The following is a 13502-nucleotide window of genomic DNA, read 5'->3' as shown; positions in this document are numbered from 1 at the left end:
GTACAGTGCCCAAGGTTGTACCGATCCGGGTACACTGCTTCTGTGTAGACAGTAGAAGACAGCGAGGACTGATTGAAGAATCAGAAGATAATATAATAAAGAGGAAAATAATAAACCAGTGAAGATAACCCGCAAATATATCCCATTCTAGGTTGGTGCATATTATTCTGCTCACACAATCAGTGCAAGATCAGTTGGTCACTGAGGCATCAAAAGAAACTTGAATGGACAATCATGCTCCAACAAAATACTCCTTTATTAGAATATATCCAGAAGTGACAACATGGCAGGAGAGATGAGACTGTCAACGCGTTTCACACTACAAGCATTTAGTCATAGCAAACCCGCTATACTGCTTTCTATTTAAACATACAACATTAATTGCCATAATAATTAATATTTAAGCTGAACATCATAGACATGTGCAGAATGGAAACATTTGTTTTGTTTCAGATAAATCTGTTTTGTTATTTATTTCACTTTCTAGAATTTGTTTCATTTCACGCTTTGAGAACGATTGGAATTCTGATCGGTCGAGAAACGGTCGACTGATTCAAATTCTGTGTGAAGAAAAGCGGGTTGTTAAGCAGGGGGCTGGGAAGCCGGCCGCCCGCATCCTTACCAACCATGACTCATCAGCTGTCAGCGGGCTTCCCCACTGACAGATGAATGGAAAGAAAAGAATGCCGGCTTTGCCCAGCAATAGAAAAATGTTTAAAATAAATGGCGTGGGGTCCCCCCAAAATCCATACCAGACCTTTACATGAGGATGCAGCTTGGCAGGTCAGGAAAGGGGGGACAACAAATGCCCCCCCTCCTAACCAATACCAGGCCACATGCCCTCAACATGGGGGGGGGGGTGCTTTGGGGCAGCTCTCTTCAAGTCAGCCACCCACAGCCCCTGTGCCAGCCGGCCACCCACCACAGGGTGCCAGACAGCCACCGACCCACCACAGGGTGCCAGACAGCCAGCCAGCCACCCACAGGCCCTGTACCAGCCAGCCACAGGCCCTGTACCAGCCACCCACCAACCTCAGGGTGCCAGCCAGCCAGCCACCCACAGGCCCTGTACCAGCCACCCACAGGCCCTGTACCAGCCAGCCACCCACAGGCCCTGTACCAGCCACCCACAGGCCCTGTACCAGCCAGCCATCCACCACAGCGTGCCAGCCAGCAATCCATCCACCACAGGGTGCCAGCCAGCCATTAAGCATTATAGAAAATATTAACATGTTCAGTACCAAATTTGTGTCAAAAATTGTCTTCATTTTTCAAAACTTTAAATGTCCAAAATATCAGCCGATACCGATATGTTGTGACCAAAATATCAGTATTGGCCCTGAAAAAACCATGTCGGTCTATCCCTAACCGAAGGGTCTGGTATGGAAAGGGGGAGGGGAGCACACCGTTTTGTTCTATTGCCAGGCAATACCGGCATTCTTTTCTTTCCATTCATCTGTCAGTGGGGAAGCCCGCTGACAGCTGATGAGTCATAGTTGGTAAGGATGCGGGCGGCCGGATTCCCGGCTTGCTGCTTAAGAACCAGCTATTTCTTCACACAGAATTTGAATCAGTCAATCATTTCTTTTGACTGATCCGAATTCGAATCGTTCTGAAAAGTTGGAATTCGGTAGAAAATGAATAAACAAAACAAATTTTAACAGATTTCAACCAAATTCATTACAATTTCATTTGGATACTAGGAATAACCAAAAATTTGTCGGAATTTGTATTCGCACCGAAACGAATTTCACGTGTCTCACACTTAATGGCCACCTGCTAACAGCTGGGCTCCCAGCCAATGCAAATGGCCGCCGATGGCAGGGCCCACTCTCCAGGCATGGATCCTCTACATATGTGTGCCATAACACCACCCCGCTGATAGCTGGGGACTCAATGACCACTCGGGACATCCTGGAAGAGTTCTGGATACCAAAGGAAGCTCCTGACATCCACACAGTTGCCCAGCACCAGACCCACCCACCAATACTTCCAATAGGTAGGAAAACTTCATACAAAAATGGTCCTATAAGTGACGAGGACAAAAAAGGAACGCAGCCATTGGCTTTTCCTGAACATTCATGGGGGTGGGGTCTTATGGGGGGAGGAACAAGGGCGGGGCTGCCCAAACGTATGCTGCCATAGACATCTGTCAGGAAAGCACATTATGGCCACTAGATGGAACTGACCATTATAGGAAATCCCAATTCACCATGACTGGGGGAATGCGGGTCACATTTCATCAACACATTTATAACAACCAGACCTGTAAGTGTTTGTGAAATCTTCCCGCACAAAATGTACTCAGCCAATGAAAGGTAAAGACTCCATTTTTATTTTTGTCCTGCTATCAATGGCCAACACGGGACAACACTTCATCCATGTCTTTGGTGATCTCTGATCTCCTTATGAAGTGTTTCTTACATGATGAAGATCAGCCATGGAGTATATCTGAGGTGTATATCAGGGTGTGCTTCTTTCCCACATGTCCACCAACATTCATATAGAAGACATTTCCCGCACTCAAGGCACTAATACACCTCCAGGGTTGTGTGGGGTCCCTCATGTACAGGAAGACAGGACTTCAGTGAGGAACAATTCCCTCACTCAGGACAGGAAAGTGACTTCTCCCCATGTGAGATCTCTGATGTCTGTAAAGATTGGACTTCTGTACAAAACATTTCCCGCACTCAGGACAGGAATACGGCTTCTCACCCGTGTGCAATCTCAGATGTGTGGAAAGATCACACTTCTGTGAAAAACATTTCCCACACTCAGAACAGGAATACGGCTTTTCCCCCGTGTGAGATCTCTGATGTCTGGAAAGATGGAACTTCACTGAAAAACATTTCCCGCACTCAGGACAGGAATACGGCTTTTCCCCCGTGTGAGATCTCTGATGTGTGGAAAGATGGGACTTCACTGAAAAACATTTCCCACACTCAGGACAGGAATATGGCTTTTACTCCGTGTGAGATCTCTGATGTGTGGAAAGATGGGACTTGTAGGAAAAACATTTCCCGCACTTAGGACAGGAATACAACTTCTCACCCGTGTGAAATCTCTGATGTGTGGAAAGATGGGACTTGTAGGAAAAACATTTCCCGCACTCAGGACAGGAATACGGCTTCTCACCCATGTGCAATCTCTGATGTGTGGAAAGACTGGACTTCTGTGAAAAACATTTCCCGCACTCAGGACAGGGATACGGCTTCTCACCAGTGTGTGATTTCTGATGTGTGGAAAGATGGGACTTATGTGAAAAACATTTCCCGCACTCAGGACAGGGATACGGCTTCTCACCAGTGTGTGATCTCTGATGCACAGAAAGATGGGACTTCAGTGAAAAACATTTCCCGCACTCAGGACAGGGATACGGCTTCTCACCCATGTGCAATCTCTGATGTGTGGAAAGACTGGACTTCTGTGAAAAACATTTCCCGCACTCAGGACAGGGATACGGCTTCTCACCAGTGTGTGATTTCTGATGTGTGGAAAGATGGGACTTATGTGAAAAACATTTCCCGCACTCAGGACAGGGATACGGCTTCTCACCAGTGTGTGATCTCTGATGCACAGAAAGATGGGACTTTTGTGAAAAACATTTCCCGCACTCAGGACAGGAATAGGGCTTCTCACCAGTGTGCGATCTCTGATGCACAGAAAGATGGGACTTCATAGAAAAACATTTCCCACACTCAGGACAGGAATACGACTTCTCACCGGTGTGAGATCTTTTATGCACATTAAGATTGCATTTAAAACGGAATCGCTTCCCGCACTCAGTACAGGGGAACCTCTTATCTGTTGGAAGGACGGCACCGTCCCTCACAGTCTGAGGTTCCTCAGGATAAGAGGAATACGATGGTCCGGCACTGTCCCTCACAGTCTGAGGTTCCTCAGGATAAGAGGAATACGATGGTCCGGCACTGTCCCTCACAGTCTGAGGTTTCTCAGGATAAGAGGAATACGATGGTCCATCTACACTGTGTGGTGCCGGATGGACATTTGAGGTAGCCGGGTTTTCTCCTGGACTATACTGTGTGATGTCCTCATCTTCTACTTTACAGTCTGGAGACAAAGTGAGACAATCCTCTGAGGTTTTCCTCATCTCCCGTCCATCTACTAAAATAGAAATAAAAAGATTATTACTAGATATCAGCAGATTGGTTCCCCTAAACCAGGACTCCGCCCACATCAGACAGCTTTGTCTCTGAGGATCTTACAATTCCACCCTCAAGGTAACTAGTAAATGGGTCCTCTGATCTCCTACCAGTTCATTTCTTTATTCATGGACCTTAGTCAGAGAGTGAGGAAACAACGAGAACTGTCTTTTATAGGAGTGACAGTGATGTGGGGATTATAGGACGAGTGTCCCCTCCCCCTCTATCACTCATTGCCATCTTCCCAACACAAGAAGTCCCGCACTTCCTTATTTAGTCCATGATTTAGTCATGAATAACAGCAGGGCTGAGCCCCACCAGAGGTCAGAGAGTGAGGATGGGGGGAGAACAACCAAGATGAAGATTGGACTGATCCTGAAGACCACCATCATTGGGTTACTGACTCCTCCCTCATTATCACTTTCTGTTTGAGGTTCCAAAGTTGGAGGATGTTATCACATTATTATCACCATGTAAAAGTCTGTCCTCCAATCAAATCATCAGATATAAAATGTCCAGCTGGTAGGAAATGGGTGCAAAAGAGAATCCATATTATGTGTATATATAGCAGTGGGTAGAGGAGATAGAACAGAAGTCATGACTGTAATGTACAACATAGAGTATATAGTGCAGGAGTCAGGAGTCAAAATATTTGTCTATTTGTGTTCAGTAATCAGTTGCAGAGGTCCCACACCGCTGCCTCCCATCTCCTGAGACTGCACTCAGTGACTTGGGTGTGAGACTATACATTCATATCCCTCCACCCGGCACAGCCAGCAAATAACAGAGCAAGTAACCCCAGGAGAATTTTTCTGTCAGATTTTGCTAGACCCGGACATGGGGCAGAAGAACCAAGGTACATACCCCAGGTGTCTAGGTCAAGCAACACCTATGGTAAAAAGCAACATTTTACTGCCAGCTGAACCCCAGAATCTCCATAAATCCAGTCTAGAGACATAAATTGTGTCTGCAGCACAGAGAAGGAAGATTATCCGAGAGAAATACAGGAATACAGGACGGGGAACACAGCTCAGGAAAGTGACCAGGGGATTACAGGCTGATATCACCCAGTCCTTGCCCTACTCTGTACCAATCAGTGATCAGTATGGGTGGAGGAATGTATTTAGTGTTAATGACCCACCTGTGCTGATCTCTGTAGGAGTGTCCTCCTCTATAAATGTCCCCGTTATTCCATCCTCCTCCATAGACTGCTGATCATCCCTCACATACGTCTCTTCCTCTTCTGCTTTAACCTCAAATTCTATATCGATTGGATCTCCACTCTAAATCAAGAAAATGAAAGAATATCATCTGTAAAATATAAGCTTTACTATTGTGACATCACATAAAAATCCACACATTGTCTCCATGAGTCTGTGTTTTATAATCTCTGTCTCACCAACCTTGTAACATTGAGGGATGGTGTGACCTTCCTGTGTGGAATCCCGGGAATACAGAGGACGGGGACATCTCTCTGGTGGGTTTCTGTAGCTGGATGATTCCTCCATGGTGTCCTGGTACAGATCTTTGTGTTCTTTTAGAAACTCTGACTCCATCACCCCACCCTCATCATCCTCCTCTTTTATCTCTTCTTTAACCTCAACTTTAGAATCTCTCAGATTTCCACTCTGAATATATAATAAAAATGACATCAATGTAACAATGCAGATAATGTACAGATCCTAATGATACTATCAGTGATTGTTCCTCATCTACCTGATGATGGTGAGGGATGGGATGACCTTCCTGTGTGGAATCCCGGGAATACAGAGGACGGGGACATCTCTCTGGTGGGTTCCTATTACTGGATCCATCTGTAGGAAACACACACACTGACTGAATACATTGTTTCTATGTGTTTATCAGATGATGGGGGATCTAGGTGGATCCTCCGTACTGCTCTCTCCTTTACAATAAAGTCTCCTCTTACCCGGTGATGTGAGGGGCGGCTGATTCTCCATCATGACGTCCTTGTAGAGATCCTTGTGTCCTTCTAAATACTCCCACTCCTCCATGGAGAAATAGACAGTGACATCCTGACACCTTATAGGAACCTGACACACACAATGATACAGTCACCATCCAGACACATCCCTTGTCTGTTACTGGATAATGTCCCAGAATTCCCAGCACCGCTCACCTCTCCTCCATGATCTCTCTGGTGACTTCTAGAATCTTCTTTGTATTTCTCTATTCTATCAGGGAGGGAGGTGGAGGCAATGTGATGGTCATATGATCTCCAGACTTCACAGGAGGAAAACTCTAGATCTGAACACAAATAGTAAAATCAAATGAAATTCCCAGAATCCTCCTCACCTCACCATTCAGGTTTCCATTTGATTAAAGCCCCACCTCAGACTGAGGTATAATTTACCCACACAGGACCCCCACACTGCGCAGAGTAAAAGCTTGTTGCAGGCATTCTGACATCATTACATACAAAGCAGGACCAACAGACCCACTTTGCTAATGAGGATGCCAAGGGTCCGCCCACATCCTAAGAACATGGGGAAAAAAAAAGCCAGATGGATGGACATTGGGGGGGGGGGGGGAGCTGTGAGGTCAGTGTGATGTCATAGGACATATAGACTCTGGATGGAGGGACATTTGGATGGGGAGATTTGAGGGGCCCTCTATATGAGGCTCCTGTGCTAACCAAATCATTGTTCCTGGGTGCCTCCCATTTCTCCTAAAATAAAGAGTGAACTTTGACCTTTACCACACAGAAATCTGTCAGGATTCTGTGAAAGTAAGCTGTCATGTGATCAGGTGACGTGCGGAGGAACGGAGTGTAAATAGCAGACAATTTTCTCCAGAGCTCCTAATGGTGGGGATGGATTTTGCTGCATGCTGGTGCCGAGTTTCCATCCCCCAGGGTCACTGCAGGTGTGGAGAAAAGCTGTGTAAGAGGATATGGAGGAGAGATGAGGAGGAGATCCAGGAATCAGGATAAAGGTCAGGACAAGCAACAGACGAGCGCATCCAAGAGATGAAGCCGGGGTCAGAAAATCAATCCAAGGAAACAACAGGCAGGACGAGGAATAGCAAGAAGGAGCTCAGAGACAAATGAGAATATTGCTCAGCCAATGGAAGATTATCTCAGCATGACTTACATAATGAAGGAGATGAGGGGGAGGGGAGGTGACCATAGATACATGGAAATTCAGCTGGTTCAGCAGGGATCGCTCACATTTCCATCCATGTGTGGTCAGCTTTGGAAGCAAGATATATTAATCATCAACTGATCCCCTTGAAGGGGTTAATCTACTTATTACCTCCTCTGCTGCCAGATCCTGCAGTGTCTCCCTCTACTTTCTATGGAACGTCCTCTTTACCTAACATCACTTCCTGTCTGTATTCCATAGAGACTTCCTGTCTGGGTAGAAGTGATATCTTCACCTTGTGGAGCTCAGAGGAACTGCAGCCCTGAGAACCGTCTGGTAGTGTGAACACGGCCTTGTGCTGTGTGTGTATGTACTGTATATCCTTCCCCTTTCTCTCCTCCCTGAGTGTGTATGAAGAGGCGGAGCTCCTGCTGGAACAGCGGTCGGAGGAGGAAGCCGAGTCTAGGAAGGAGACTGACAGAAAGCGCAGCAGACTTGCAGGAGTGAGCGAGGAGGATCCAGTTCCTTTGCCATCGGAGGTGAGGAGAGTGTGAAGGATGTTTGTGTCTCTGAGCTGAAAAGCTGGGAGTCATATTGCTCTGGTGAGTGGGGAAGCACTACTAAGGGGGCGCCCTCACCATCACGTGTGTAAGAGGTGGAAGAAGGCGTGGCTACACTACAGCTGGCACAGTTTGGAGCACGGAGCACTTTCACACCTTATCAACTTTTCATTCATTTGTGGACTTTTTTTAAACAAAATCAGTTAATTGAAGTAGATGCAAAGTGGAAGCAGTGGACTTGCAGAGAACATTATATTGAATACAAAATATTGCATGATTACATGAATTTACACAGATTATTATTTTATTTATTATAGCAGCAAATATTATAAGAATAAAGAAGTAGGTGCAAAGTGTAAGCTGTGGATCTGCAGGGAACAGCATCTTGAGCACAAACACTTTATATTGTATATGAATTTGCACATGATTCAGTTTACCTAATTTATTCATAAACACCATAAGATCAATGAAGTAGGCGTAAAGTGGAAGCAGTAGATCTGCAGAGAATATTATTTGGAGCCCCTAGCACTTTATATATGAATGTATCCACATATTTTAGTGTATTTGTGATAATTTCTGTGCACACACAATAGGACAGCGCTGTGACACATAATGCTCTTCTAGGTGATAAAGGGAATACTTACCTTTGTTACAGCAGCAGTCCGGTAGAAGTTATTTTTGTAGGTATTTGAGTTGTTACACATAGCGCGGGTATTTCCATTTATATTGGTGACATAATTTACCAAATCGGGGGATCAGGAGCCATTTCCACCCTTTACTCTCGGCTGGGGTTCTTTGTATCCATATAACAGATGTTCTACATGACTAAATCTGCAATCAATTTTACTGCCAAATCAAAGGTGCCAAAATGTCCCCCCCCCCCCCCCCCCCGAGCAGTAATATATTTCTCTCCCCCTTGGTGGGAGTGGAGATGACCCCATCTATAAGGATATACAGATATACAGTACCATACACACACAGCACAAGGCCGTGTTCACACTACCAGACGTTTCTCAGAGCTGCAGTTCCTCTGATCTCCACAAGGTGGTGATCTCACTTCTACCCAGACAGGAAGTCTCTATGGAATACAGACAGGAAGTGATGTCAAGTACACACAGGAAGTTCCGGGTGAGAGGTGAGTTGGGAGAAAGTAGAGAGAAGAAATCGCTGGAAGAGGACGAGGCTGAAGTTGGTTTCTTATTCGTCCAGTTTCTTATTCACTGAAGTTGGTTTCTTATTCGGCAGTTTCTTATACATTACTATGACAAATAAACCTTTTTTTTCCTCTTATTCCTCTGCAGTAAATCTGTTTTTTTCTACATAAATGTTAAATATTATTTGTGAACAATCAGATTAATAAAAAAAAATCTAGATTATTTGTTGTTTTTACTGAAAAAAACGATAATGAAAAATGGATGAAAAAATATGCATTTTGAATAAGTAACTGAAGAATTTAAGGGGTTAAATGCTGTTGGGCCACTGATCTAAGGGTGGAAATACAAAGAGTAAGGACCCCTCCATAATACCCAACTCTATCCAGCCTGGCCCAAACTGTGGATTGGCAAGAAAACAGGTGCCAACCTTGCCAACTATATACATTTTCAGCATTTTGAATAAGTAACTGAGGAATTTAAGGGGTTAAATGCCATTGGGCCACTGATCTAAGGGTGGAAATACAAAGAGTAAGGACCCCTCCATAATACCCAACTAAATCCAGCCTGGCCCAAACTGTGGATTGGCAAGAAAACAGGTGCCAACCTTGCCAACAATATACATTGTCAGCATTTTGAATAAGTGGTGATTTTAAGGGGTTAAATGCTGTTGGGCCACTAATCTAAGGGTGGAAATATAAAGAGTAAGGGCCCCTCCATTATAACCAACTGTACCAGCCTGGCCCAAACTGTGGATTGACAAGAAAACAGGTGCCAACCTTGCCAACTATATACATTTTCCTCATTTTGAATAAGTAACTGAGGAATTTAAGGGGTTAAATGCCGTTGGGCCACTGATCTAAGGGTGGAAATATAAAGAGTAAGGACCCCTCCATAATACCCAACTGTATCCAGCCTGGCCCAAACTGTGGATTGGCAGGAAAACAGGTGCCAACCTTGCCAACTATATACATTGTCAGCATTTTGAATAAGTAACTGGTGATTTTAAGGGGTTAAATGCTGTTGGGCCACTAATATAAGGGTGGAAATATAAAAAGTAAGGGCCCCTCCATTATAACCAACTGTACCCAGCCTGGCCCAAACTGTGAATTGGCAAGAAAACAGGTGCCAACCTTGCCAACTATATACATTTTCAGCATTTTGAATAAGTAACTGAGGAATTTAAGGGGTTAAATGCCGTTGGGCCACTGATCTAAGGGTGGAAATATAAAGAGTAAGGACCCCTCCATAATACCCAACTGTATCCAGCCTGGCCCAAACTATGGATTGGCAGGAAAACAGGCGCCAACCTTGCCAACTATATACATTTTCAGTATTTGAATAAGTAACTGGTGATTTTAAGGGGTTAAATGCTGTTGGGCCACTAATCTAAGGGTGGAAATATAAAGAGTAAGGACCCCTCCATAATACCCAACTGTACCCAGCCTGGCCCAAACTGTGGATTGGCAGGAAAACAGGTTCCAACCATCTACATTTTCAGCATTTTGAATAAGTAACTGGTGATTTTAAGGGGTTAAATGCTGTTGGGCCACTAATATAAGGGTGGAAATATAAAGAGTAAGGGCCCCTCCATTATAACCAACTGCACCCAGCCTGGCCCAAACTGTGGATTGGCAAGAAAACAGGTGCCAACCTTGCCAACTTTATACATTTTCATCATTTTGAATAAGTAACTGAGGAATTTAAGGGGTTAAACGCCGTTGGGCCACTGATCTAAGGGTGGAAATATAAAGAGTAAGGACCCCTCCATAACACCCAACTGTACCCAGCCTGGCCCAAACTGTGGATTGGCAGGAAAACAGGTGCCAATCTTGCCAACTATATACATTTTCAGCATTTTGAATGAGTAACTGGTGATTTTAAGGGGTTAAACGCTGTTGGGCCACTGATATAAGGGTGGAAATATAAAAAGTAAGAACCCCTCCATAATACCCAACTGTATCCAGCCTGGCCCAAACTGTGGATTGGCAAGAAAACAGGTGCCAACCTTGCCAACTATATACATTTTCCTCATTTTGAATATTTAAGGAATTTAAGGGATTAAACGCAGTTGGCCCACTAATCTAAGGGAGGGAATGGGCATAATGGAGGGGTTCTTACTCTTTATATTTCCACCCTTAGATTAGTGGGCTAACGGGGTTTAACCCTTTAAATTCCTTAATTATTTAAAATGCTGACAATGTATATAGTTGGCAAGATTGGCACCTGTTTTCTTACCAATCCACAGTTTGGGCCAGGCTGGATACAGTTGGGTATTATGGAGGGGTTCTTATTCTTTATATTTCCACCCTTAGATCAGTGGCCCAACAGCGTTTAACCCCTTAAAATCACCAGTTACTTATTCAAAATGCTGAAAATGTATATAGTTGGCAAGGTTGGCACCTGTTTTCTTACCAATCCACAGTTTGGGCCAGGCTGGGTACAGTTGGGTATTATGGAGGGGCCCTTACTCTTTGTATTTCCACCCTTAGATCAGTGGCCCAACGGCATTTAACCCCTTAAATTCCTCAGTTACTTATTCAAAATGAGGAAAATGTATATAGTTGGCAAGGTTGGCACCTGTTTTCTTGCCAATCCACAGTTTGGGCCAGGCTGGATACAGTTGGGTATTATGGAGGGGTTCTTATTCTTTATATTTCCACCCTTAGATTAGTGGCCCAACAGCGTTTAACCCCTTAAAATCACCAGTTACTTATTCAAAATGCTGAAAATGTATATAGTTGGCAAGGTTGGCACCTGTTTTCCTGCCAATCCACAGTTTGGGCCAGGCTGAATTCAGTTGGGTATTATGGAGGGGTCCTTACTCTTTGTATTTCCACCCTTAGATTAGTGGCCCAACGGCATTTAACCCCTTAAATTCCTCAGTTTTTTATTAAAAATGCAGAAAATGTATATAGTTGGCAAGGTTGGCACCTGTTTTCTTGCCAATCCACAGTTTGGGCCAGGCTGGATAGAGTTGGGTATTGTGGAGGGGTCCTTACTCTTTATATTCCCTCCCTTAGATTAGTGGCCCAACAACGTTTAACCCCTTAAATTCCTCAGTTACTTATTCAAAATGATGAAAATGTATATAGTTGGTAAGGTTGGCACCTGTTTTCTTGCCAATCCACAGTTTGGGCCAGGCTGGGTACAGTTGGGTATTATGGAGGGGCCCTTACTCTTTGTATTTCCACCATTAGATCAGTGGCCCAACAGCATTTAACCCCTTAAATTCTTCAGTTACTTATTCAAAATGCATATTTTTTCATCCATTTTTCACTATCGTTTTTTTCAGTAAAAACAACAAATAATCTAGATTTTTTTTTATTAATCTGATTGTTCACAAATAATATTTAACATTTATGTAGAAAAAAACAGATTTACTGCAGAGGAATAAGAGGAAAAAAGGTTAATTTGTCATAGTAATGTATAAGAAACTGCCGAATAAGAAACCAACTTCAGTGAATAAGAAACTGGACGAATAAGAAACCAACTTCAGCCTCGTTGGAAGAGGCAGCAAAGGAGGTAATAAGATCTTATTTTCTATTTACACCCAGTAACCCCCCGTCATGTCCGTCCTCTTCCTCCATAGTCACTGTGACGTCTTTTATCTCCAGCAGATGATGATACACACATATATAGTGTGGAAACCTAGATTAACCTCTTCAGGGGGATCAGTTGATGATTAATATATCTTCCTTCCAAATTCGGCCATACATGGTTCAGTTTTATCGTTCAGCCAGCAGAATGAGTAAAAATAGCTACACTCATTCTCCATCCACACATTGGAGGGGGATGGGAGAATCCTTCCCGCTGCACTATTGTATTCTGACAATGAGGGGCGCTCCTCCGCTCTCAGAATACACAGATCAGTGATGAAGCTATTGGCTGCAGCCGCTGATGGAGTGACTTTTATCCGGCAGTAACCACACATGGATGGAAATGTGACCGATCCCTGCTGAACCAGCTGAATTTCCATGTATCTATGGTCACCTCCCCTCCCCCTCATCTCCTTCATTATGTAAGTCATGCTGAGATAATCTCCCATTGGCTGAGCAATATTCTCATTTGTCTCTGAGCTCCTTCTTGCTATTCCTCGTCCTGCCTGTTGTTTCCTTGGATTGATTTTCTGTGTAGTGACCCCGGCTTCATCTCTTGGATGCGCTCGTCTGTTTCTTGTCCTGACCTTTATCCTGATTCCTGGATCTCCTCCTCATCTCACACCCAACATGGAGAATGTAACTTGTGATCCAGGTGGCCAAATTTTATGAATATCTCGGACCCCAAGGATCATAGAAAACACTAAATTGTCCAGATTAAATATTTTCTCACTGGGACCATAGTGCTTAAATAAATATTGACCTTCATATTACCTCCTGATATCCTCATCCTATTATTGTACAACCAATACCAATCCAGATAATTCTCTGTTATCATTATTATCTGTCTACAGGGAAACCTTCATAGATGATGGCACCAATGAGGATGGAGGAAGACCGGAGTCACATGACTGAGAAGATACTA

The 13502-nt window shown here is 44.1% G+C and overlaps 2 protein-coding genes and 1 pseudogene across 3 annotated transcripts in view; 1 reads left to right on the top strand and 2 right to left on the bottom strand.

Moving 5' to 3' along the window:
* The window catches only part of LOC309549837, a 190832-nt pseudogene extending 177417 nt beyond the window's left edge, over positions 1-13415 (bottom strand). The window contains exons 1-2 of the transcript in view: positions 13390-13415; positions 2690-3929 (exon numbers count right to left, since the gene is read on the bottom strand). The product of the transcript in view is annotated as an uncharacterized misc_RNA (transcript). The remainder of the gene's footprint in view (positions 1-2689; positions 3930-13389) is intronic.
* The window catches only part of LOC309550260 (uncharacterized protein), a gene marked incomplete at both ends in the record, with an annotated part of 1652360 nt that overhangs the window by 512300 nt on the left and 1126558 nt on the right, over positions 1-13502 (top strand). The gene's annotated exons all lie outside the window — the stretch shown is intronic.
* Positions 1-13502, bottom strand: part of LOC309549838 (uncharacterized protein) — a gene marked incomplete at its 3' end in the record, with an annotated part of 314748 nt that overhangs the window by 174057 nt on the left and 127189 nt on the right. Inside the window, exon 2 of the mRNA XM_082250337.1 lies at positions 6304-6431. The remainder of the gene's footprint in view (positions 1-6303; positions 6432-13502) is intronic.

The sequence above is a fragment of the Pelophylax lessonae genome (genome assembly GCF_965119305.1).
Source record: "Pelophylax lessonae genome assembly, chromosome: 3".
Taxonomy (NCBI): Eukaryota; Metazoa; Chordata; class Amphibia; order Anura; family Ranidae; genus Pelophylax; species Pelophylax lessonae.
This window is presented reverse-complemented; position numbering and strand designations above follow the sequence as displayed.